At 43.3% G+C, this 27490-nt stretch overlaps 1 protein-coding gene across 4 annotated transcripts in view; it reads right to left on the minus strand.

Annotated features, from left to right (window-relative positions):
* The window catches only part of PKIG (cAMP-dependent protein kinase inhibitor gamma), a 91173-nt gene extending 64114 nt beyond the window's left edge, over positions 1-27059 (minus strand). For all 4 annotated transcript variants that reach the window (XM_025399316.1, XM_025399315.1, XM_025399317.1 and 1 more), the window contains exon 1: positions 26862-27059. The gene's annotated coding sequence lies outside the window, so the exon portion shown is untranslated. The remainder of the gene's footprint in view (positions 1-26861) is intronic.
* Positions 27060-27490: the final 431 nt, after the last annotated feature.

A 27490-nucleotide genomic window follows, 5' to 3' on the forward strand; every position in this document is an offset into this window, starting at 1 on the left:
TTACATAAAACCTATAGAGTCTGGCAAGCTTTGGAGAGACAAACAAACAATTCTGGTCAGAAATGAACTTCCTGTAAATAGATTTCAGTGTTTTGACAGTAAACTGTTAAGCACTATTCCTTATAGTTTTTGTAAAAGGAATAAAAGGAAGGTAGAGAATACACAGATCGCTCAATACAGTTTCATGTTTGTTTACTTGTTTGTTTTCAATTGAAATTAAAACATTTCTTAATTTCTAATACTGAGGATAATTCTATTGATAGTATCTTTTCTTTTTTCTTTAAGAATAACAATATAAACAAAAATAAAAATGACAACATCAAAAAAATAGCACAGTAACATGTTAAATGATTTCTGGCAGTCTGTCAAAAATACAGATATTAAAATAGGACACTTAAATGATATTAAGCTTCAATAAATCCGTAAAACCCAAAACCGTAACAATTTTTAATACCCTACTCTCAGAAAAGAAAAAATGTCACGTTACTGAAGAACAAAAATCAATCAATAAGGTGATGATTTGCCTGTATCTTATCAATTGAGTTGGGGAAAATCCTGTCTCTGTGGCTGCCCCCATGCTCCCTGCCCTTTTCAGAAGACTTTCTTCAAACTGCAGGCAGCCTCAAAGTCTTTCCAGAAAATCTTTGAAAAAACACAGTCTGTTGCCTTCTGCATAGACACTTTGGATCTTACAATGCACTTAGAGGTTTGTCCTCTGCTAAAAACAAGTTAGGAGGACCAAGAATCTGTTTTTTTCCCCCAAGCTGGAAGCTCCTGCCCACCAGCAAATTACTGCCTATTCCAGCCCTGTCCCCACTGGTACTTGCTACCCCCTCACCCTCTCACCCTTGTCCCAGTTCTTAGCTAGCAATTAGCATCAAGTCTGGGCCCTGCTCAAAACCCCATCCTTCCCCTTGCTCTCAATATCAAGTTAAAATGATATTCAAAATGGGGTGTTGGTTACATAGGTGTATGCATTTGTCATGAGCATTTCACCATATGCAAAATTTATTTGGATTAAAAATTTTTTTAGGCCGTGCGCAGTGGCTCACACCTATAATCCTAGCAGTTTGGGAGGCTGAGGTGGGTGGATCACTTGAGGCCAGGAGTTAGAGACCAGCCTGACCAACATGGTGAAACCCCGTCTCTATTAAAAATACAAAAAAAATTAGCCAGGCCTGGTGGTGTGTGCCTGTAATCCCAGGTACTGGGGAGGCTGAGGCATGAGAATTGCTTGAGCCTGCGAGGCAGAAGTTGCAGTGAACTGAGATTGAGATCGTATCACAGCACTCCAGCCTGGGTGACAGAGCAAGATTCTGTCTCAAAAAAAAAAAAAAAAAATTTTTTTTTAAAAATTAATAAACTGGTCTACAATGCTCTGCTGGCCCTGTTAGCTTCTCTGAATTTATTTTGTGCCAAACTTCCCTCTCACTGTCCTTCGGTCACTTTTTTCAGCTTCTCCAAGGGCAAGTTCTTCTCTCGACCCTGAGACTCATAGCTCATTTCAGCATGTAAAACTCTTCAGCCAATCCCACACTCCCTTAACTAACCCCTTTCTCCTAGTTAATGCCTACTCACCCCACCAGGCTCAGCTTGGGTGCCTCTTCCTCCTAGGAGCCTTCCTTCCTCCCTTCACCTGTGTGCACAAGAACACGCTCACGTATGCAGGCCAAGGCATCTCTATGCTCCCTTAGCATTTATTATAAACGAGCATTAGAGTATAAGGTCCATGACAGCAGGCACTATGTTTTTATTAGTCACTGTCATAACCCTAGTAGCAGGTATATCACAGATGATCAGTAAATATTCATTTAATGAATGTCAAATGAAGGCATAAAGATGTCAGGCATTCTGATCTATAAACCTTCACCATTTTGCTGATCTAATGTGCTGTCGGGACTCTCTGTCATCTGAAATCCATCTGTGAAGATATCACAGCTCTGACTCTAATTCTACTTGGGTTTCCTATCTCAGAACATTCCTATCTCAGGAAATTTTCCAGGTTCAACTTAACGCAACAATTTTCAAAGAGCAAAATGTGTTTACTCTTAACATGTACACTTCAGGCACTTGTCTAACCTCTCAACCAACAGAAGTGGTTTGTCTAGACAAGGATTTATGTGAGATATTCGCTACATGGCGTTGGTCACATTGGCACTCCAAGGCAGCATAAACTTTAGCCTTTCCTGGGGTGGAATTAATGACGTGACACCTTCAAGCTTTCAGCTTTGGAAAATAAAAAAAAAGTAAGTCAACTGATTCCCTAAAAATTCTTTCTCTTGCAAGGTTGTTATGAGGCGGTGGGAAGAAAAATGAGAAAGATGAGTCAGTGTGAGTCAGTGTTAAGAAAAAAGCTCTGCTTCTGGTAAATAGTTTGCTCTTTTACTGACAGGACTAGGATTATCCGACTCCCACTTCTAAAAATACACAAATAACAGGTGGTATACATTATATAAGTGGTTCCAAAACACAGACTCAGATCATTGATTCTAAAAAGGGAACAGTTAATCAGCAATGAGCCAGACCTTCCCCAGAGCCTGCTTCTTGGAGAAGCCCCCAGACTAAGTAAGCATTTCCCTAAAGACAATTAAGATCCTAAATGCTTCCACAGCTCACTCAAGTGACCTAAAGGAATGACCGAGCCACCCTTACAATAACAACCACTTCATGAGCACCTACTACGTGCCAATAACTCTGCTAGGCTTCATACAATTCATCTTTAAACTTTACAACAATCCTGTAAGATGGTTGTTATTATCCATGTCTTATAGATAAGGAACCTGGAGCACAGGAGTTGGGTTAGACTTATACAGAGCTGCATAGCGGCAGCACCAGATTTGATTCGGAAGTGCCTGCTTGTTTCCTTTCATTCCAAACTGAATTCAGAAATACATATGAATCACCCTGAGTAAGGCAATGCATCAGGTACTGCAGGGGATACAAGGCTAGAAAAGGCCACTCCAATTATCAAGAAAGTAAAATACGAAGTAAATGAGACTATCAAGGAGAGCTTCATTTCTCTATTTCCAAGATCCCAAATAAGGCCCGCCACATAGAGGTTGTCCATGAAACTACTACTGAAACAAATGTGGAAGAAAAGGGAAACACGCAATCGAACGTAACACAGGCAGTCTGTGGTTAGTGTCACAAGACAGAATGTGCTGTGATGATTTAGACTCTATCTTGATGGATGGCTTTGAGAAATATGCATGAACAACATGGCATTTGAGATAAGTCTGACAAACAGACTGACAGGCAACAGAGAAAAGTAAAGAGATCAATGGAGTATGTGGGGGGTTTAACAGCTGAGACAAATCGTTTGGTACCTCTAGCAGCACAGGGAGAAATAAAGCTAGAAGAAACAGATTCTACATTGTGTTGGCCCTGAGTCTGCTTCAAGTCCCTTTTTATATAGAAAAGCGTAGCAATTATGATTATTTCCTAGCCGATTCAAACACATGGGGAGACACTCTTAATGGTTAAATAAATAAAAATCTGCTGTATAACCTTTTGTGGAACAAAGTGATGGTGGCAGAATATAACAGAATAAATGAATGTTTGTTTACAAATCTAGAACATATGCGGTTGTAAAACTAAAGGAGCATTACAGGTAAGTTCTACCACCTTTATTACCACAACTCTGCATCATGATGATAAGGGTTCTGTGACAGCACATTTTATTTTAATTTAACCTATAGCTCCTTCAGCAGAGGATCAGTCAAGTCAATGACACTCAACAGGCACAGTTGGCTAGAGGACTTTCCGGAAACAGAGGGGATGGGAGGCGTTTTTTGGTTGACATAACAGTTGATTGTCTCCTCACTCAAAGGGGCATTTAGTAGGTAGAGACCAAGATGTTAAACATCCAGCAAATTGTGGGGCTGTCTTATAGAAACAAAAATTGTCCCTTTACTCTGCTTGACTTTTAAATACCAAGATATTCATGTAAAGCTTTTTATAGTTATCTGAACCTAGAACTCTACTCCTTTTTGTCTGTAACAAAGTACTTTTGCATGATTTCAGAGGCAATGTATTTTCCAAGAATGCATTTACCAAGTAAAAGGAAAATGATGCTTTGTTTTGTATTTAAGGAGTGAATTCTCATGTCCATGATATATTTTCAGATAGTTCAGCAAAAAATGGAAATACACACACACATGCAGCTAAACTATATGCAGCAAAATGTTAACAACTGTTTGGGCTAGGTTTTTGGTACAGGTGCTCATGGTACTCTTTTCCGCATTTGAAATTTTTCATAATAAAAAGCTGGAGGGGAATCCATCTGGCCCTCATTAAGTGAGAGGTCATAATAGAGGTTAAGACCACTGACTCTAGAGCTCTGGGACCTCAGGCAGGTTACTTTCCCTCTCTCTGCCTCAGTTCCTCCATCTGTAACATAAGGATAATAATAGTGCCTATCTCATGGAGCAGTTGTAAGGATTAGATGACTTAAAAAAAAACGAAAGTTGTGGCTAGGCACGGTGGCCAAAGCTTTAGCAGAAAAACGCCTGGGAAAGCTTCACCAGAGTCCTCGTCCACCATGACAACACTCCTCCTGCTCATTCCTCTTATCAAACAAGGGCAATTTTTGCGAGATTTCAATGGGAAATCATTGTGCACAGAAATCATTACACATCCACCTTACAGTTCTGATTTGGCTCTTTCTGACTTATTTTTGTTTCCTAATCTTAAGAAATCTTTACAGGGAACCTTTTTTTTTTTCAGTTAATAATGTAAAAAAGACTGCATTAATATGGCTAAATTTCCAGAACCCTCAGTTCTTTAGGGACGGGCTAAATGGCCGGTATCATCACTACAAAATCGCATTGAACTTGATGGAGCTTATATTGAGAAATAAAGTTTATCTTTTTCATTTTTATCTTTTAATTCAATTTTTCCATGAATTTTTTTGAAGTCCCCTTTTATGTACCTAACAATGCTTGTGTGAGAATTAAATGAGCGAATATATATAAACACACAGCACAATGGTAAGCACATATTGGATGCTTACTACATATTTAAATGAAAGAATAAAACTGGTCCTGAAGATTCAATATATAAAAAACTAAGGTATACCTCAGGTACTAGATAAAATTCCCCCAGTTCCTTCAGAAGTTAAAATTAGTTCCAAATTCCATTTTTAAACGATTAACAAGGAAGATCAGAGATTATATTTAGACCTCTTCCTAACTCCCTTTTCACTGAAAGAGATACAGTATTATCAAAGAAAAATAAACAATTCCTGTAATTACAAAAATCCAAAACTTTTTCTGTTACTTTCTCAAATGGAAGTTTGTTTTTTTTTGAGACAAGGTCTCACACTGTTACCCAGGCTAGGGTGCAGTGGGGCAAACACAGCTCACTGCAGCTTCTACCTCCTGGGCTCAAGCAGTCTTCCCACCTCAGCCTCCCAAGTAGCTGAGACTAAAGCATGGGATACCATGTCAGCTATTTTTTTCTATTTTTCATAGAGATGGGGTCTTACTTTGTTGCCTGGGCTGGTCTTGAACTCCTGGGCTCAAGTGATCCTCCCACCTTGGCCTCCCAAAGTGCTGAGATTATAGGTGTGAGCTATAGCGTCAAGCCTTAAATGGAAGTTTAAATTAGAAGTAACACATCTTCTAGTACAACACTGGCCGGATGACTACTGGAGATGATTTGTGCGGGAGCTTTTGAAAAGAAATATCAACAAAGTATACCGAAATCTCCAGAAAAATAATCCAGAAGAAAAGACTGTGTAATAAAACATTTATACAGAACAGTATGTGGGGAAAAAAACGAACAGTTCATATGTCACTGGGACCAAATGACAGCTTCAGGATATTGCTCATTTTGAGATAAAACTGTATCTTGTACACGTTTTTTGTTATTTGGGCATAGAGTGGGGGTTTAGTTTGTTTGCATAAGTAAGTCTGCAAAAGTACAAGATACTATAAATCACAAATACTACGAATGCCAAAAGTTTAGTATCTGAAAAAGCAAAAATCAAACTTTTAAAAAGTCAAATCTAAAACGCAAGTGGTAGTTTTAAAAGTTTTAAAACTTCCTGAGAATTTAAGTCTACAGCATTGACTTTCTGACCTGGGTTTATGTAACTCTTATACCCAGGGGATGTGACAGCTGATTGTCGTGTCCAAACAAACAGTGCAGAAAATGATTAAAACCATCAGGGATATTTCATTTCTATTCCCACAGTATCTAATTCTTATCTCAGACAGATGTGTGTGTGTGTGTGTGTGTGTGTGTGTAGTGTGGGGGGGGCGTTGGATGAATGTTCTACATAATTAGAATTCTTTATAGTACTAAGGAGAAGGCAAAGTGTTTTAAAGTCTTAAAACTGATTTTCTAGAGAAATTCTGGCTTTCGGAAAGTAGCTAAGTACCTGTGGATGACTGAGCTATCTTTAATTAGGAGTTGAGCAAATTGTTATAAGCAAAATCTAGACAAATAAAGATACTGTTTATATTTCAAAGACAGGGAAACAGACTGCTACAAAACTTTTCCAACACAAATCCCCAGCAAATAGTTTTCCTTAGGAAAACTATTTTTATCACTTTATCAACTTGGTTGATAAGTATTTCATTTTCATGCATATATGGACAAGCTATATAAAGTAAAATTATTTTCATTATTTAAAAAACATTTTGCAAATGGAAACAAAGCTTAGTGTGCTGTAATGTTTATTTGCTAGGCTGACAAATGACTCTGCCACGAATATTATGAAGTCTCAGAATGAGAATACACAGAAGGAACTGGCTTGAATCCTGAAAAAACCTCCAGAACCATGGTCCCTCCCTCCAGATTAGAACACCACTCTGGAAAATTGTGATTAATGTTAATTAATCCAGAACATCTTTACATATATTATTCCACTGCCTGTGTGGGATAAGATGCTACCTTTTTTTTTTTTTTTTAGAGACGGAGTCTCGCTCTGTCGCCCAGGCTGGAGTGCAGTGGCGCGATCCTGGCTCACTGCAAGCTCTGTCTCCTGGGTTCACACCATTCTCCTGCCTCAGCCTCCCAAGAAGCTGGGACTACAGGCACCCGCCACCATGCCCAGCTAATTTTTTGTATTTTTAGTGGAGACAGGGTTTCACCGTGTTAGCCAGGATGGTCTCGATCTCCTGACCTTGTGATCCGCCCACCTTGGCCCTGGTCAGTCTTGCTCTATCATCCAGGCTGGAGTGCACTTGCGTGATCTCAGCTCACTGCAACCTCCGCCTCCTGAGTACAAGTAATTCTCCTGCCCCAGCATCCCAAGTAGCTGGGGTTACAGGTGCACACCACCACACCTGGCTAAGTTTTGTATTTTTAGTAGAGAGGTTTCACCATGTTGGCCAGGCTGGTCTCAAACTCCTGATCTCCAGTAAGCCGCCCGCCTCAGCCTCCCAAAGTGCTGGAATTACTAGTCATGAGCCACATGCCCAGCCTATTTTTAATGGAGAACAGGGTTTCACCATGTTGGTTAGGCTGGTCTCAAATGCCTGAATTCAAGTGATCCGCCCACCTTGGTCTCCCAAACTGCTGGGATTACAGGCATGAGCAACCGCGCCCCACCAATGCTATGTTTAAGATGCTATTACTTTTCCCATTTTTCTGATGAAGAAACTGCAGCTTAGAAAGGTCGGTGTCCAGGCCGGGCGCGGTGGCTCAAGCCTGTAATCCCAGCACTTTGGGAGGCCGAGACGGGCGGATCACAAGGTCAGGAGATCGAGACCATCCTGGCTAACCCGGTGAAACCCCGTCTCTACTAAAAAATACAAAAAACTAGCCGGGCGAGGTGGCGGGCGCCTGTAGTCCCAGCTACTCTGGAGGCTGAGGCAGGAGAATGGCGTGAACCCGGGAGGCGGAGCTTGCAGTGAGCTGAGATCCCGCCACTGCACTCCAGCCTGGGCGACAGAGCGAGACTCCGTCTCAAAAAAAAAAAAAAAAAAAAAAAAGAAAGGTCGGTGTCCAAAGTCACCAAGTTAGTAAGTGCCACAGCTGCCACACTCAGCTCCCACGAGCTACGCGGGAGTGATAGTAATGGCGGTGGCAGCACTTAGGCTGTACTCACCGTGTGTGGGGCATTGTTCTTCACACTTCCCTGTGTCAACTCATGTGATCCTCAAGACAACCCTATGAGGCAGGTTTGTATTTGGACCACCAGCCTCCTCTTTCTCTACCCTGCTCACCACACATGGCCTGCTTCTCTCCCCACAAAATCAAAATCAGCATCCCGATGTCATCATATTCTCTCTACCCTTAGTCTAAATCAAAATTTGTTCTAAAATGCTGGTAATTGTTGAAGCTTGATTATGGATAATGGAGGTTTTTTTCAATAGTATTCTCTCTACTTTTGCCTATATTTGAAATTACCTTATAAACATTTAACATGTTTTGCTCTAACATGGAACGTAAGCTATTGAAAAGGCTACAAGACTAGCTCCACTGACAATGAATTCAAAGGAAGTGTTACTGAAGATGGCTATGCAATAATAGAAGAACAGTGATGTTGATTCATTCTCTCATTCCAGGAACATAAATTGAGCACCCATGGTATGTTAGGATGTACAGATGTCCAAGGAAGGACTCCTGTCCTCAACAAGCTAAGAGTTTAGTAGCAGACACAAAATAAACACAAAGGTAATTATGGAGGAGGACTATTTATGAGAAATGTTATAAAAAGAAAAGTTTGAAGTGCTATGTGATTTGGAAAAAGAAATAACATCAGGACAAATTCCATTACATTGAACTCCCTGAGACAGTCCAAACTTTTTGGTATATTCAACATTATTTAAAATCAGTGAGGGGCCTGGGTGCAGTGGCTCATGCCTGTAATCCCAGCACTTTGGGATGCCGAGATGGGTGGATCACCTGAGGTCAGGAGTTCGAGACCAACCTGGCCAACATGGTGAAACCCCGTTTCTACTAAAAATACAAAAATTAGTCGGGTGTGGTGGTGCATGCCTGTAGTCCCAGCTACTTGGGAGGCTGAGGCAGGAGAATCACTTGAACCGGGAAGGTGGAGGCTATGGGGAGCCAAGACTATACCACTGCACTCCAGCGTAGGCAACAAAGTAAGACTCTGTCTCAAAAAAATAAAAAAAATTTGAAAAAACAAAAAATATACTAGAAAGGTGTCTCGGGAAAGAAGCTTACCAGGGCACCATTTATAATGACCAACAGTAAGGCCTGGTGATATTCATTTCAATTGATACACAGTAACCCATACATAACAACTGAAGAAACAAAGTAGAAGCTCTCTCCCTGATGGGATCAGGACTAATAATGGTATCACTCATTTTAAAAAATACAGTTAGAGAGGAATCATTAAAAATGTATGTTTATTTTCCAAATACTTGCTAAGGGATGAAAGCCTCTCCTCTCCCCTCTCCCCTCCCCTCTCCTCTTCTCTTCTCTGAGACAGGGTCTCTCTCTGTCACCTGTGCTGGACTGCAGTGGCATGATTATGCCTCACTGCAGCCTCAACCTCCCTGGGCTCAGGTGATTCTCCCACCTCAGCCTCCAAGTAGCTGGGAGTACAGGCACGCACCACCACAATCTGCTAATTTTTGTATTTTTTGTAAACACAGGGTTTTGCCAGATTTCCCAGGCTTGTGTCTCAAACTCCTGGACTCAAGTAATCCACCTGCCTCAGCCTCCCAAAGTGCTGGGATTATAGATGTGAGCCACTGCGCTCAGTGGAGGCCTTTTCTTGAGACTGAGTTCAAGCAATTAAAGTTTCTGCATGAACTACACTCATGATGTACATCTATGATTTTCAGTTTTCACTAGAACGATACTTGTGAAGTATTCTGAAGGCAGAAACATATATGTATATATGTTTTGGAGACAGGGTCTTACTCCATCTCCCAGGCTGGAGTAAGTGGCGTGATCATAGTTCACTGTAACTTCAAACTCGTGGGCTTCAGTGATCCTCCCACTTCAGCCTCCCAAGTAGCTAGGACTACAGGGACACGCCACTACATCTGGCTAATTTTACTTTTTGTAGAGATGGGGTCTCACTGTTGCCCAGACTGGTCTCAAACTCCTGGCCTCAAGTAATCTTCCTCCCTCAGCCTCCTAGTGTTAGGATTACAGAACCTCACCTGTCAGAATCTCCATATTTTTATAAATTTTTTTCTTCAATCTTTTCAGAGGTCTGTTCCACCTCTAATTTGAAAAGAATATTTTTTCTTAGCCATTTACCTTTATCAGGTAAACACATTCAACTTATTTTTCATAAAAGCAGTATCTCTTTTCCTTTTTCCCTTTATGTTTCATTGGTTAACATAATATTTAATTATTTTGTAATCACAATAATAAAACAGGCTAGGGAACAAACCCAGTTGACTCTTATTGACTGTCACTGTTATCAACACATTATCAGCAAACATTTATAATGCAGGCTGGGCACTGCAGGTGTGGTGGCTCACACCTGTAATCCCAGCACTTTGGGAGGCCGAGGTGGGTGGATCACCTGAGGTCAGGAGTTCGAGACTAGCCTGGCCAACATGGTGAAATCCTGTCTCTACTAAAAACACAAAAATTAGCTGGGCATGGTGGGCCACACCTGTAATCCCAGCTACTCCAGAAGTTGAGGCGGGGATGAACTGCTTGAACCCAGGAGGTGGAGGTTGCAGTGAACAGAGATTGCGCCACTGCATTCCAGCTCAGGCCATAGAGCAAAATTCCATCTCAAAAAAAAAAAAAAAAGGGGGCCGGGTGCAGTGGCTCAAGCCTGTAATCCCAGCACTTTGGGAGGCCGAGACGGGCGGATCACGAGGTCAGGAGATCGAGACCATCCTGGCTAACACGGTGAAACCCCGTCTCTACTAAAAAATACAAAAAGCTAGCCGGGCGAGGTGGCGGGCGCCTGTAGTCCCAGCTACACGGGAGGCTGAGGGAGGAGAATGGCGTAAAACCCGGGAGGCGGAGCTTGCACTGAGCTGAGATCCGGCCACTGCACTCCAGTCTGGGCGACAGAGCGAGACTCCGTCTCAAAAAAAAAAAAAAAAAGGAAGAAAGAAAGAAAAAGGAAAGTCAATGTAAAAACTGCAATTTTCTCCAAATAGAGGGGACAGCTAACATTGTTGGCTGCCTCCTGTGGTGGGCACTGCCCAATTCCAGGCTTGTATCTATTTTTCATTCTTCCACAGTTACAGAATCCCTCTGTTGTTGGGAATGGCAATGTATACAGCTAAGAAACGGCATTTACCAGCCTTCTTCACAAGAAAGAATGGACAATGAGATGTAAACTGAACATGGTGGTTGGGACTTAGGGTACTTTTAAAGGGTGTCCTCTGCCCTCCCCTTTCCTACTTCTTCCTGCCTCAAAGACCGTTTGGCTAGAGAGCCAGAGCAACACGTGCAGCCACAAGGTGACTGCAAGCTGTATGATAAGCATGGTGAAACAGAAAGAGATCGGCTGCCTGATGGCACTGTGGAACTACCATGCCAGGAACAGACTATCTACTTTGGACTTAATATTTTTTGAGAGAAAAATAATCTGTCTTCTTTAAAGACAGGTTATTTCTTTAAACGTGCTGTTATCAGCAGCCAACACAATTCCTCTTTGACCAATCTACTTAGCATCCATTCCCCTACCCATAGAAAAAAAACTTTTCTAACAGAAACACAATTCTGTTTCTGATTGGTCTAGAGATAATTTCATCCCTCTTGTAAACGGCTTGTTCAAGAACCAGGCCTAAGCCCATCAGGTCATCACATTGCCCTACTGACAGGAACTGGCTCAGGAATGAGCACATGACCCAGTCCAGGCCACTGAGATTCTAGGGTTAGTTCTCTGGCGGCTTCTGAGAAAAATTCTCACTCTAAGGAACAATTTTTCTTTTTCTTTTTTCTTTGTTGAGATAGAGTTTTGCTCTTGTTGCCCAGGTTGGAGTGTAGTGGTGTGACCTCAGCTTGCTGCAACCTCCACCTCCCAGGTTCAAGCGATTCTCCTGCCTCAGCCTCCCAAGTAGCTGGGACTACAGGCATCTACGATCATGCCCAGCTAATATTTTGTATTTTTAGTAGAGATGGGGTTTCACCACGTGGGCCAGGCTGGTCTCAAATTCCTGACCTCAGGTGATCCACCCGCCTCGGCTTCCCACAGTGCTGGGATTACAGGTGCTTTACAGGTGTAAGCCACCATGCCCAGCCAAGACAATCTTTCTATTCCTTAGGTGGGTGCCATACATAGATCTGGGGTCTAGGCCTATTGCAGCTATTTTGCTGCTTGCCTGAGGAAGAGGCCAATATTCTAGGGAGGGCACACCCAAGGAAATCTTCGGGAAAGAAGCCTGTGACAGTAGATTAAGTTAACCTTGAAGTCTGTCCAGGACAAGTATAACTGTATCAGCCAAAACATACACATGTTGCAGAGGTCATCTCAGAAGCAATGGAGTAGGTACTGAGAGTTATGCAAATATTTTGGGAAGGCTAAAGTAAGTCAGGTCTTCCCAGCGGGCATGCAAGGCAGGGCATGGGGTCTTCAAAATATTTCTGTGCCCTTTCCATACGAGGCCTGATAAAGAACTTACTATACAGTAAGTTTGCAAATACTGAGTTATTTTAGAAGTGCTTTTTGAACAGGTTTTTGCAAAAAAAAAAAAAAAAGGGTTACTATATAAGTGTTCATTTGTCAAAGGCTTTATAGTAACAAACGTAACAGCTGACATTTACATGTTAAGTTCTTTCTATCTGCGAAGACTGTGCTGAGCCCTTTATTTCATGCAATCCTCACAAGAAACAAGGAACTCTCATAATACCCACTTTACAAGTGAGGAAGCTCTGAAGTTTAGCAAGGTTAAGTATATTGTGCAGTAAGTAGAAAGTGCCTGGGCCAAGATGTGAATTCATGTCCAAAGGACTCCAGGGCCTCACTCCTAACCACAACTTTGTACTGCTTCCTTATGAATACACAAAAGCACAGCGACCCTATCTCTGAGAGTGCACTTCTTCAAAACATTCTGTTCTCCTAACCCTCTTAAGTATACTATACTTGTCACACCACAAGTCCCAATTTTTTGGTTTATAAAATACAGGTGCCAGGCACAGTGGCTCACACCTGTAATCCCAGCACCTTGGGGAGGCTGAGATGGGCCGATCACTTGAGGTCAGGAGTTCAAGACCAGTCTGGCCAACATGGTGAAACCCTGTCTCTACTAAAAATAAAAAAATTAGCTTGGTGTGGTGGCGCACTCCTGTAGTCCCAGATACTCGGGAGGCTGAGGCAGGAGAATTGCCTGAACCCAGGAGGCAGAGGCTGCAGTGAGCCAAGTTTGCGCCACTGCACTCCATCCAGCCTCGGCGACAGAGCTAGACTCTGTCTTGAAAAAAAAAATTATAAAAGAAATTTTTTAAAAATATGGCCACTACATTTAATATGTGCTATAAATAACATGCAGAGATCATCAAAAACCAATGAAAGTTAAGCCTTATGCACATAAGAAAACAATAGAATTATGTTATGCTTAACTGACACTGAAAATCAAGATTAAACCATCAGCTTTTTTTTTTTTTTTTTAAGTTTCATTCTGGTGATTAGCAGAAACACGGAGTAGGTAGGTTTGCAAAATCAGGACTGGGAGAAAGGAAGATAACTCACATTAATTAAGCCCCTTCTAGTGGCCAAGCTTTATAATGGTTAACTCTCACATGACCTCATGAGACATTTTACAGATAAGGGAATCTAGACTTAGAGACCTTGCCCAAGGTTACCCTGATCTGCCTGAAACGCAAGTTTTTGTTATTCTCATTATGCAACTCTGCATTCCTATGAGTTCCAGCAATTTCTAAGGATTGGCTAACAGAGAACAATGACCCTGAGGCCACATGAAAGCTCTGTAAGTTATTAGCCTCCCTGGAAATATCATTTTCATTTTCAGTTGCTTTCTTTTTTTTTTTTTTTTTTTTTTTGAGACAGAGTCTCGCTCTGTCGCCCAGGCTGGAGCGCAGTGGCTGGATCTCAGCTCACTGCAAGCTCCGCCTCCCGGGTTTACGCCATTCTCCTGCCTCAGCCTCCCGAGTAGCTGGGACTACAGGCGCCGCCACCTCGCCTGGCTAGTTTTTTGTATTTTTAGTAGAGACGGGGTTTCACCGGGTTAGCCAAGATGGTCTTGATCTCCTGACCTCATGGTCCGCCCGTCTCGGCTTCCCAAAGTGCTGGGATTACAGGCTTTAAGCCACCACGCCCGGCCGGTCATTTTCAGTTGCTTTCTATTATAGTGTCTTTGGCTTTAACAAATTACAAATAAGAAAATAAGCTATACTTGACCGGGCATGGTGGCTTATGCCTATAATCCCAGCACTCTGGGAGGCCGAGGTGGGAGGATCATTTGAGGTCAGGAGTTCAAGACCAGCCTGACCAACATGGTGAAACTCTGTCTCTACTAAAAATACAAAAATTATCTGGGCGTGGTGGCACACCCCTGTAGTCCCAGCTACTCGGGAGGCTGAGGCAGGAGAATCACTTGAACCTGGGAGGCAGAGGTTGCAGTGAGCTGTGATCGCGCCATTGCACTCCAGCAATGAGCAACAAGAGCGAAACTCCATCTCAAAACAAACAAACAAAAAAAAAGAACCTACACTTAAAAATCTAACGTTTCAAATTTTACTTAAAAACTACAAGAAAACAGGTATTATGTTTTATATAAGCCAATTAAAAAATACATATTTCTTTTCTTAGGTAGTAAAATATAATCAATAAGCAGCAGAATGTTAAGTTTTGGTACAAATATTCAAATAAAAACACAGTCTACCAGCCAGGTCAACATACAGAGATCCCGTATCCACAAAAAATTTAAAAATTAGCTGGATGTGGTGGCACACACCTGTAGTCCCAGCTACTCAAGAGGCTGAGGTGAGAAGATTACTTGAGTCCCAGAGTTCGAGGTGGCAATGAACTATGATTGCACCACAGCAACTCCAGCCTGGGTGACAGAATGAGACCCAGTCTCAAAAACAAAACAAAACAAAACCCACAGTCTAGTCTTAAAAGCACACAGCCCATGAAGAATCACTTAAAAAATAAATCAACGTCTGTATTTCCTAGTCCTTCATTGCTGATGTCACTAAATATCCCATTGCTCATGTCCTAAGCCCATCCTGATTAGAAAAGGGAGGAACAGGCCGGGCGCGGTGGCTCAAGCCTGTAATCCCAGCACTTTGGGAGGCCGAGGCGGGTGGATCACAAGGTCAGGAGATCGAGACTATCCTGGCTAACATGGTGAAACCCCGTCTCTACTAAAAAAATACAAAAAAAACTAGCCGGGCGCGGTAGCGGGCGCCTGTAGTCCCAGCTGCTTGGGAGGCTGAGGCGGGAGAATGGCGTGAACCCGGGGGGCGGAGCTTGCAGTGAGCCGAGATCGCGCCACTGCACTCCAGCCTGGGAGACATAGTGAGACTCCGTCTCAAAAAAAAAAAAAAAAAAAAAAAAAAAGAAAAGGGAGGAACAAAATTAGGGCTACTCTTGCTATCATCATATGCATAGGAGGTCTGGCTCCCTCCACTGAATTCCCATGCCTAGAAGCTAACCAAAGGGCTGAGTCAGTTTCTCCACCCACTCGTTCCTGCCCAGTCCTAACTTCCTTCCCCTCTCCAACCAACTAATACTGATGAGGCCCTACATTCCTTTAACGGTTCCAGTGCTGGTTAGAATCAGTTACTCTACCTCAGTATAACCAGAGAATCAAAAACATCAGTACTGCCAGGCACAGTGGCTCATGCCTGTAATCCCAGTACTTGAGGAGGCCGAGGCAGGTGGATCACCTGAGGTCAGGAGTTCAAGACCAGCCTGGCCAACATGGTGAAATCCCGTCTCTACTAAAAATACAAAAAAAAATTAGCTGGGTATGGTGGTGGGCACCTGTAATCCCAGCTACTCAGGAGGCTGAGGCAGGAGAATCTTTGAACCCAGGAGGTGGAGGTTGCAGTGAGCTGACATCATGCCACTGCACTCCAGCCTGGGCAACAGAGCAAGACTCCGTCTCAAACAAAAACAAAAACAAAAAAACAAAACAAAAACATCAGTACATGTGAAAATCCCTGGAAGGTTTTTCACATAACTCATGTACCCAGTTCAATTTGACTACCAGGGTATTAATTTGGTCACTGGGATAATGTAATTAATTTTGGTTAATTGGTAGTCACCCAAGAAAGCCTTTAAAGGAAGTTCTAAAATGAATCAATATATTGTATAATTTTATAAATGGATCAATATACTGTATTATTTTATAACTAGCATGCTTGAACATAAATGAATCCTTGACCGAGAAACTTGTTATAGCATAGGGTGGTTGCTTAAATACTGGAAAAACTGGGCAGGGCACAGTGTCTCACACTTGTAATCCCAGCACTTTGGGAGGCCAAGGCGGGTGGATCATCTGGGGTCAGGAGCTTGAGACCAGCCCGGTCAACATGGTGAAACCCCGTCTCTACTAAAAAAATACAAAAATTAGCCGGGTGTGGTAGGGTATGTAATTCCAGCTACTCAGAAGGCTGAGGCAGGAGAATCGCTTGAACCTGGGAGGCAGAGGCTGCAGTAAGCCAAGATCACGCCAATGCACTTCAGCCTGGGCAACAAGAGTGAAGCGCCATCTCAAATAAATAAATAAATAAATAATAAAATAAGTAAATACTGGAAAAATTATATTACTTGACCAGGACACCATATATTTTACATCATGACTCAGAGATACATAAATGGAGCTGAAACAGAAGTTTTACAAAACTTATTCTTACTCTATATGATGTATCTGAGATGAACTATGATTTTTTTCTATTTTTCCATTTAAAAAAATGCTAGGCCGGGCACAGTGGCTCACACCTGTAATCCCAGCACTTTGGGAAGCTGAGGTGGGAGGATCACTTGAGGTCAGGAATGCGAAACCAGCCTGGCCAACATGGTGAAACCCCATCTCTACTAAAAATACAAAACTTAGCTGAGTGTGGTGGTGTGTGCCTGTAGTCCCAGCTATTCGGGAGGCTAAGGCAGGAGAATCGTTTGAACCCGGGAGGCAGAGGATGCAGTGAGCCAAGATCGTACCACTGCACTCCAGCCTGGGTGACAGAGCGAGACTCCGTTTAAAAAAAAAAAAAAATGCTGGAACCTTTACCCCAAATATTCCTCAAGCTACATTAGCAGGCTACAATGTAGGTTGAGGAATAGCAGTTTGAAAAACACTAATACAGGCAGCCCTTCCACTGTGTGGTTTTGCAAATATATAAGGCCAACCCAGGAAAGCAATGTTGGGAGCAGTTAGTGTTGGACAGAGCATATAGATTCTGGCTCTTTTTTATTACTACATTAAGTTGAGCTATTAAATGAGGAATTTTTTTTCCACCTACCAGAGTGGAGCATAGATGACAGTGTGTAAAGGCTTCCTTTAATTGGGAGATAGTGGGATTAAACAGAGCATGTGACTTGGCATCAGAAAATGTGAATTCATTTTGTAACCCCAATATAATAAAATAACGGATCTAGACAATGATCATTAGTAGTTGCTAAGCCATTCTGTGAAAGACTGATGGGAGACTTATAATAGATTGATCATACTATCAACATCTGAACCCAATGATCAATCTTAATATCATGCAAAGAGAGCTAATTAGACCTTACTGCCTCCTGACATGATACAATAGGATGTGCAGAGCATCACCTATAGGGTACAAGGGACAAAAAAACCATAAAAGGAATAAACATATTAAATGGATGCTGACCAGGCACAGTGGCTCACGCCTGTAATCTCAACACTTTAGGAGGCCAAGGCAGGTGGATCACTGGAGATCAGGAGTTCAAGACCAGCCTGGCCAACATGGTGAAACCTCACCTCTACTAAAAATACAAAAATTAGCTGGGCGTGGTGGCATGCGCCTGTAGTCCCAGCGACTCAGGAGGCTGAGGGAGGAGAATTGCTTTAACCCTGGAGGTAGACGTTGCAGTGAGCCAAGATTGCACCACTGCATTCCAGCAGTCTGGGCAACAGAATAAGACTCCATCTAAGAAAAATAAATAAATAAATAGATGCAATCAGCCAAATGCAGAATATGAGAAGTTGCATAGGGCAAATGATACGACTTTTTAAAACAAATAAATGGCAAAGGGAAAAAAAAAAAAAGAAGAGGAGAAATTGCTACAGAGTAATAAGATTTTAAACAAGGGTATCCATTCTTTTGGCTTTCCTGGGCCACACTGGAAGAAGAAAAAAAATCACACACACAAAAAAATCTCATAATGTTTTAAGAAAGTTTACAAATTTGTGTTGGGGGGCCGGGCGCAGTGGCTCAAGCCTGTAATCCCAGCACTTTGGGAGGCCGAGACGGGTGCATCACGAGGTCAAGAGATCGAGACCATCCTGGCTAACATGGTGAAACCCCGTCTCTACTAAAAAATGCAAAAAACTAGCCGGGCGAGGTGGTGGGCGCCTGTAGTCCCAGCTACTCGGGAGGCTGAGGCCGGAGAATGGCGTGAACCTGGGAGGCAGAGCTTGCAGTGAGCTGAGATCCGGCCACTGTACTCCAGCCTGGGCGACAGAGCCAGACTCCGTCTCAAAAAAAAAAAAAAAAAAAAAAAAAAACAAATTTGTGTTGGGCCTCATTCAAAGCTGTCCTGGGCCACATGTGGCCCACAGGCTGCAGACTGGACAAGCTTGATTTAAGAGATGATCAATCAGGTCTAATATGGGCACCTTGTTTGGATCCCAGTGAACACAGACCAACTGTAAAAAGACATTTATGGGCCGGGCATGATGGCTCATGCCTGTAATCCCAGCACTTTGGGAGGCCAAGGCAGACGGATCATGAGGTCAGGAGATCGAGACCATCCCGGCTAACACAGTGAAACCCCATCTCTACTAAAAATACAAAAAATTAGCTGGGCGTGGTGGCGGGTGCCTGTAGTCCCAGCTACTCAGGAGGCTAAGGCAGGTGAATGGTGTGAACCCAGGAGGTGGAGATTGCAGTGAGCCGAGATCGCGCCACTGCACTCCAGCCCGGGCGACAGAGCAAGACTCCGTCTCAAAAAAAAAAAAAAGAAAAAAAAAGACATTTATGAAAGTTGGGCAGGCTGGGCATGATGGCTCATGCCTGCAATCTCAACACTTTGGGAGGCTGAGGCAGGCGGGCAGATCACCTGAGGTCAGGAGTTCAAGATCTGCCTGGCCAACATGGTGAAACCCCATCTCTACTTAAAATACAAAAATTAGCAGGGTATGGTGGTACATGCCTGTAATCCCAGCTACTCAGGAGGCTGAAGCAGGATAAGTGCTTGAACCCAGGAGGCAGAGGTTGCAGTGAGTAGAGATCACGCCGCTGCACTCCAGTCTGAGTGAAAGAGTGAGGCTCCGTGTTAAAAAAAAAAAAAACTGGGTACACTGACGTACGTCTGTATTTCCAGGTACTGATGAAGCTAAGGTAGGAGGATCCCTTGAACCTAGGCATTCAAGTACAGCATGGGCAACATGGCGAGACTACATCTTGAAAAAAACATTTTTTTAGAAAGCCATTTATAAAATTGTTGAGGAAACTGAATACCAAATGGATATTATGTAATACTTAGGAATGACTACTGCTTGTTTCCTTAGGTGTAATAATGATATTGTGACTACAAGGGGGAAAGGAGGAGGAAAAAATCCTTTTCTCTTAGATGTGTGTATTGAAGTACAGTATTCATGGATGAAATATGACACCTAGGATTTGCTTTATGATAATTTAAGGCAGGGTGGAAGTGGGCAATATAGATGAAATAGAAGTGACCATATGTTGGTAACTGTTAAAGCTGAGTATATTAGGTGTCTTTTATTATCTTTTCTACTTTTGTATGTTTAAAATTTTCCATAATAAAAGGCTAAAATATAAGAAGAAAATAAAACCTGGATTCAAACTCTAGGACTTATTAGATATAGTATCTGAGAGGGATCTGTCACATCCTCTGATCTTCAATTTTCTCATTTGAAAATGAGAATGATGATCCCTACCCCACAGAATTGTTGGGAGGACTAAAATGAGATCATGGATTTGCATCTTTTGGAAATCCAGCTCTTCTAAACTGCAGAGCTATTTACAAATGTTAGCACAACAGTTAGCTCCCTCTGTCTGTAATGCTCTGGAAGTAGAGAGAGACTACAGGTTTGTGGGAGTGGAGCTAAGTGATGGGCTGAATCCATCTGGACCCTACAAATTTTCATTTTGTAAGAGTTCCTTAATATGACACTGTGTACATTATATTGTCTTTTTCTCTCAAAAGCAGGCTGTCAGAATTTTCAATAAAATGTAAAAAATTTTAAGTTTTAAACTTTTAACAGAATTGTGACGTGCTCTACCTTGAATTATTTTTGTTTCTTATTTTCTCAATTATTCATATTTCTCCTACTAAAGTTAAAAAGTATATTTACAGGATGGCTGGGTGCAGTGGCTCACACCTATAATCCCAGCACTTTGGGAGGCCAAGATGGGTGGATCATCTGAGTTCAGAAGTTTGAGACCAGCCTGGCCAATATGGTGAAACCCCGTCTCTACTAAAAACGCAAAAAAAAAAAAAAAAAAAAAAAAAACCGCTGGTGTGGTGGCGTGTGCCTGTAATCCCAGCTACTCGGGAGGCCGAGGCAGGAGAATCACTTGAACCTTAAAGGCGGAGGGTGCAGCGAGCCAAAATTGCACCACTGCACTCCAGCCTGAGGGACAGAGTGAGACTATATCTCAAAAAAAAAAAAAAAAAGTGTATTTACAGGAGACTGTGTTGTTGACATAAAACTCAACACAGGCAGGGCATGGTGGCTCACGCCTGTAATCCCAGCATTTTGGGAGGCTGAGGCGGGCAGATAAGTTGAGGTCAGGAGTCAAGACCAGCCTGGCCAACATGGTGGAACCCCATCTCTACATAAATACAAAACTGCTGGGACCGGTGGCTCACACCTGTAATCCCAGCACTTTGGGAGGCTGAGGCAAGAGGATCACCTGAGGTTGGGAGTTCAAGACCAGCCTGACCAACATGGAGAACCCTGTCTCTACTAAAAATACAAAATTAGCTGGGCGTGGTGGCACATGCCTGTAATCCCAGCTACTCAGGAGGCTGAGGCAGGAGAATGGCTTGAACCCAGGAGGGGGAGGTTGCGGTGAGCCGAGATCGCACCATTGCACTCCAGCCTGGGCAATAAGAGTGAAACTCCATCTCAAAATAATAATAATAATAATACAAAAATTAGCCAGGCATAATGGCGGGTGCTTGTAATCCCAGCTATCCGGGAGGCTGAGGCAGGAGAATTGCTTGAACATGGGAGGCAGAGGTTGCAGTGAACCGAGATCACGCCATTACACTACAGCCTGCGCAACAGAGCGAGACTCCGTCTCAAAAAAAAAAAAAAACAAAACAAAAACATTGTTTAAAATATTCCAGGTGCTTTTAGAATAATAGATATGTGTACTTCAGTACTAAAGGTTCATCTCAAATAAAAGGAAATTAACAGAAGTTCAAGTACAGGCAACACAAAGGGATACCTGGCACTATCTGGCTTCAGCTTAAAGAATGGTTGGAAAGAGCCAGTGTAATCTCTCTAGGTGCAAATCAGATCAAGTCATTTCACTTCCTTTCAATGGTTTCTCCCACCTTCTAGAAGAAGTCCAAACTGCTAAACAAAGGCTCAGGTGGTTCTCCAGCCTTATTTCCTCCCTCCTCCCCTAGTCAAAGCCCCAACAGGACTGATGCCCCTTCCCACCAGAGGCCAGGAAAGCTTCATCTTCCACTACTCTCTCCCTTACCTCTTAGTGGTCAAGTCCTGTTGAGTCTCCTTCTGAAATGTCTCTCAAATCTGCCCTCTCCTTTCCCTTCCTGCTGCCACTGCCCTTTTTTACCCTTATTTCCCCAGCCCCCTAAAGAAGATATTTCCTGATTTTTTTTTTCTGATTATGAAGGCAATTCATGCTCATAAGAAAGGAAAATTAAGGCAATGAGGAACAGAATAAAAGTTTCCCCATGATCTCATAAACAGCTTACCTTTTAGTACACTTATGTTTCACTGCAGTATTATTCACAACAGCCAAAAGATGGAAGCAACTCAAAGTGACCATCAATGAATGGATAAACAAAGTGTGGTATAAACATGCAATGGAATATTATTCAGCCTTACAAAAAGAATGAAATTCTGACACATGCTACACAACAAGGATGAACCTTGAGGACAGGATGCAAGATTCCACTAACACAATGTATCTAGAGTAACCAAACACATAGAAAACAAAAGTAGAATGGGTGCTGTAAGGCCGGGCGCGGTGGCTCAAGCCTGTAATCCCAGCACTTTGGGAGGCCGAGGCAGGTGGATCACGAGGTCAGCAGATCGAGACTATCCTGGCTAACATGGTGAAACTCCATCTCTACTAAAAATACAAAAAACTAGCCGGGCGTGGTGGCGGGCGCCTGTAGTCTCAGCTACTTGGGAGGCTGAGGTGTGAACCCGGGAGGCGGAGCTTGCAGTGAGCCGAGATCACGCCACTGCACTCCAGCCTGGGAGACACAGCAAGACACCGTCTCAAAAAAAAAAAAAAAAAAAAAAAAAAATAGAATGGGTGCTGCTAAAGGCTGGTGGGGAGGGGGAAATGGGGAACTAAACCTCTTAAAGGTATAGTTTGGCTTTTGCACTTTTGCAAGATGAAAAAGTTGTGCAGATTGGTTGCACGGCATGAATACACTTAACACTACAAAACTTTACACCTAAAAATAGTTAAGATGGTAAATTTTATCACAATTAAAGATTTAACATTTTTAAAAAGAACTAGTATTTCCAGACATTTTTATTATAAACATGTATACATTTAAAAAAAACAGGAACATACTGTACTGTAATCTGCTTTTTACACCTAACCATATCATGTAAACATCTTTCTAATATATATAGCTCCCACCTAATTGTTTTTTGTTTTTTTTTTTTGAGATGGAGTTTTGCTCTTCTCACCCAGCCTGGAGTGCAATGGTGCAATCTCAGTTCACTGCAACCTCTGCCTCCCAGGTTGAAGGGAGTTTCCTGCCTCAGTTTCCCAAGTAGCTGGGATTACAGGCGTGCATCACTACACCCAGTTAATTTTTGTATTTTTAGCAGAGATGGGGTTTCACCCTGTTGACCAGGGTAGTCTCGAACTCCTCACCTCAGATGATCCGCCCGCCTTGGCCTCCCAAAGTGCTGGGATTACAGGTGTGAGCCACCATGCCGGGCCAATTTTTCAATTTTATAAAAACATGAAAGTCAATATCTTATGATGTCTTATGACAGACACCTCTTTTTTTTAACCTACCCTTCTCCAGTATCAATACTCTGATGTTCCCATGGGAAAACTACTTTACCTTACTCATCCTGTCCTCCCATCCCCATGCCCAGCCAACTCCTACTCTGTGTGGCTAAGCCAGGTACATGTATTTTTAAGTTTATTTCTAAGTATTTATTTTTCATGTTGCTATTGTCAGTTCTCCTACAATTACCTTTTCTATTTTTGGTTGCATAAAGCTATTGCTTTTTGTCTATCTTATAACTGCTGTTCACTTAGCCTTATTATATCTAAGTATTTTTAGCTTAATTCTTTTGAATTTTTTCAGCAGACAATCATATCACAGGTAGAGATTTATATCATCCAGGCAGTGGTTAAGAGTAAAAGCTCTGGGTCTTCAGGTAAACCTAGATTCAAATGCTGTGTGAACCTGAGTGAGCATTCTACCCCAGTTTCTTTATCCATAAACTTGCAATTATTAGAGGGCCTATCTCACAGGGTTGTTGTAAACATCACATTATTCATCAAGAACAGTGCATGAGCCGGGCGCAGTGGCTCATGCCTGTAATCCTAGCACCTTGGGAGGCTGACACGAGTGGATCACTTGAGGTCTGGAGTTCGAGACCAGCCTGGCCAACATGGCAAAATCCCATCTCTACTAAAAATACAAAAATTAGCTGAGTGTGGTGGCTCGCACCTGTATTCCCAGCTACTTAGGGGGCTGAGGCAGGAGGATCGCTTGAACACAGGAGGCAGAGGCTTCAGTGAGCCAAGATTGCACCACTACACTCCAGCATGGGTGACAGAGTGATACCCTGTCTCAAAAAAAAAAGAAAGAAAGAAAAAAAAGTGCATGAAAAGTACTTAACACAATACTAGTTCAATAAATGCCTGCTATCTGCCGATAACGAAAATTGTGACTTGCCTTCCACACTTATACCTTTATTTTTGTTGCATCACACTGGTGCACTCCTTTCAGGAATAACCTGGCTTCCCACGTCTCCAAAAAGTAACAGGCATCAGACTCCTATTGAAGGATCTGTACTGTGGAACTCCGCTACTCCCACCTTCCCAGGAAAGTTATACTATCAATTCTCTCCTTCATATCCTGTATCTTCTCACCCTTTCCCTCTCTACTGGCTCTTTGCCAACAGCATTTAATCTCTCATGCTCAAAAAAACTTCACCTATTCCCCAATCGCTCCCCAGCCTTCTCTCTACCTCCCTTCGCAGCCAAACTTCTCTGAGCTGCCTACACTTTGTCTTTCTCACATCCCACTCTTAACTCATCCCACTGATATATTATATTGAACCTTTGAAAGCTGCTGATATTATAGATTCCGCCCCAACCATTTCACCAAATCTGCTCAATGAGGTCCCAACTGACCTCCATATTTATTTACCCAAAAAGACACATTTTAATTTTTAACTTGTATTACTCAGACATCTCAGCAACATCTACAAAGGCCAACCTCTTCCTTTGGACTTCATTACTATACTTTGCTGGTTTCTCTCCTGTTCCTGTTTCTCTAGCCATTTCTTTTAGCATAGCCTGAGTGCATGACTCTTTCTTCCAAGAGAATGCAATGCAGTAGCCCTGAATAATCTCAGCCTTTTTTTTTTTTTTTTAACCTCTCTAGATAGATCTCTTTCAATATTGATCTTTAACTTCCAGTTGTAGTGGACCGCTTTTGGCTCCATGAATGTACTTTTGAATATGTCTGGAATATCCCCACGATAGCTAACTCAGACTACACCCTCTAGACATTTTATCAAAACCCTACCTGAATCTCCAAACTACGCTAGATTGACCTTAACATGCGCCCCCTTTCAAAATTCTCCTCACAATTATAATCACTTGTTTGATGCATATTTTCTTCACCAATCTGTGATCTCCTTGAGGGCAGGGACCTGCTTCCTTACTACCTACACGGTGCCTTGCACATAGAAGATGCTCATTAAATATTTTTTTAATTAGCCAGGCACAGTGGTGTGCACCTGCACTCTCAGCTACGTGGGAAGCTGAGACAGGAGGATCACTTGAGCCTAGGAATCTGAGACCAGCATGGGCAACGCAGTGAGACCTCATCTCAAAAATAAATACATACACGCACACACAGTCACACACACACATATATATGAATCACCACAAATGAATGCCTGCAAAGTGAAAAACAGATGGGAAGAATGATAAGACCAAGAGAGAGCCAGGCACAGTGGCTCATGCCTGTAATCCCAGCACTTTGGGAGGCTGAGGCGGATGGATCATGAGGTCAGGAGATCGAGACCATCCTGACTAACACGGTGAAACCCCGTCTCTACTAAAAATACAAAAAATGAGCCGGGCGTGGTGGCAGACGCCTGTAGTCCCAGTTACTCGGGAGGCTGAGGCAGGAGAATGGCGTGAACACGGGAGGTGGAGCTTGCAGTGAGCAGAGATCGCGCCACTGCACTACAGCCTGGGCGACAGAGCAAGAGTCTGTCTCAAAAAAAAAAAAAAAAAAAAGACCAAGAGAGAAACACAAAAAACTGATCTTTCTGAAACCATACCTCTGATCAAAAACACACACCTCTGGCTTAAAACCCTTTGATGGCTTCCCACTGCCCCCAAGATAAAGCCCAAACTCCTCCACACTTACGAAGAGTCTTCAAGAGGAGCACCTGCTTGTCTCTCAAACACCATCTAGCCAGACCCCCTCCAACTCTCATAATCTGCTCTCCAGCTAGCCTGAAATCCTTGCAGATTCCCAAGAAGTCTGCACTCTCTCCCCAAGGCTTTGCACACACTGCTTTCTCTACCTACAGCAAGGTACACTCCACCAGCCTCATCTTCTGGTCAACATAAAGGCAGCCTTCTTGTCTCATTTTGGAAGTCACCTTCTTTTGGCATCTCTCCCTGATCATCTACACTAACCTCACCTCCAGAAATCCAGGTTAAACTGTTTTCTCTGTGCATTCATAGTCCCTCTGCACGTCCAAAATCATAACCGGAATCACTGTGAATTCTTGTTTACGGGTCTGTCTCCTCCGGAAAACTGTGGAGTTCCCTCAGGACACGATGTCTCTTGTTCACTTTTTTACCCTGGCTATCAGCCCGGGCCCTGACTCACAATAAATGCTCAATGATGGTCTTCGTTGTAGTAGAATAATAAAAGCTCCCAAGTATTGAGGACTTACCTCCACGAATTTCAAATATAAATTTACCTTGTAATAACGTCATCAGACAGGTGCTACCATGATTCCCATTTTGCAGACGATAAAACTGACGCACAAAGAAGTCAATCCTCTCTGGCCCCAGAACAGTCGCACACACAAATACATTTTCTGCACAGTTTCGAGTTATTTTCCGGCCCCCAAATAAGAAGGGATTTTTTTTAAGAAACTTTCGAATGAGGTTTACCAATGGCTACAAATAAAATAAACAGCCGAAAACGGACTCTCCCTGAACGCGGGGCGGGGTCAAAGGGCGTCGGGGGCTCAGTCCCCGGCGTGGCTGAGGGACAAAGATCGGACCGCAGCCTCCCTCCCCGAGGTCCCCGGCGGCTCAGCCCCTCGCCCCCTGCGACGAGTCGACGCCAGGCCCGGAGCGTTGGGGCCGCAACCGGGCGCCCAGCTCCTGCTCACCTGCGGTCTCGCCGCCTCGCAGTGCCTGGGCCGCCGGCCCGCAGCGCCTCCCCGGGGCAGCCTAGCGCCAGCAGCCCGCAACCCGCAGCGCAGCCCGTTGCCTTGGCGACCTGGGCTGCCGAACTCCCGCGGCACTCGCGCTACGGCGGCTCGGATGGGACCAGGACGGTTCGCGTCCCTTTCGGCAGCCGCGGAGGGGGCAGAGGAGGGACGAGGTGAGGGACGAGGTGGGAGTCGAGGGACGAGGTGGGAGTCGAGGGCTGAGCTGCGAAGGAGGGATCCGGGTTGGAAGTAGGCCCGGGGAAGAGAAGGAAATGGGGACAGTGAGGCCAGGGGGAGGTCTTGGGCCGCGAGTACTGCTTGTGCCTCAGTTTATCTCTTTGTAACCTCAGATGGGGTCCGTGGGAGGAGGAAACGGAGCCTGAGGTGGTGGCTTGGTAGACTGGGTTTTTGTTTTTTTGTTTTTGTTTCGAGACAGAATCTCACTCTGTCGCCCAGGCTGGAGTGCAGTGGCGCAATCTCCGCTCACTGCAACCTCTGCCCGCTGGGTTCGAGCGATTCTCATGCGTCAGTCTCCCGAGTAGCTGGGATTACAGGCAGGTGCCACCACGCCCGGCTAATTTTTGTAT

This window comes from Theropithecus gelada, chromosome 10 (genome assembly GCF_003255815.1).
Source record: "Theropithecus gelada isolate Dixy chromosome 10, Tgel_1.0, whole genome shotgun sequence".
Classification (NCBI taxonomy): domain Eukaryota; kingdom Metazoa; phylum Chordata; class Mammalia; order Primates; family Cercopithecidae; genus Theropithecus; species Theropithecus gelada.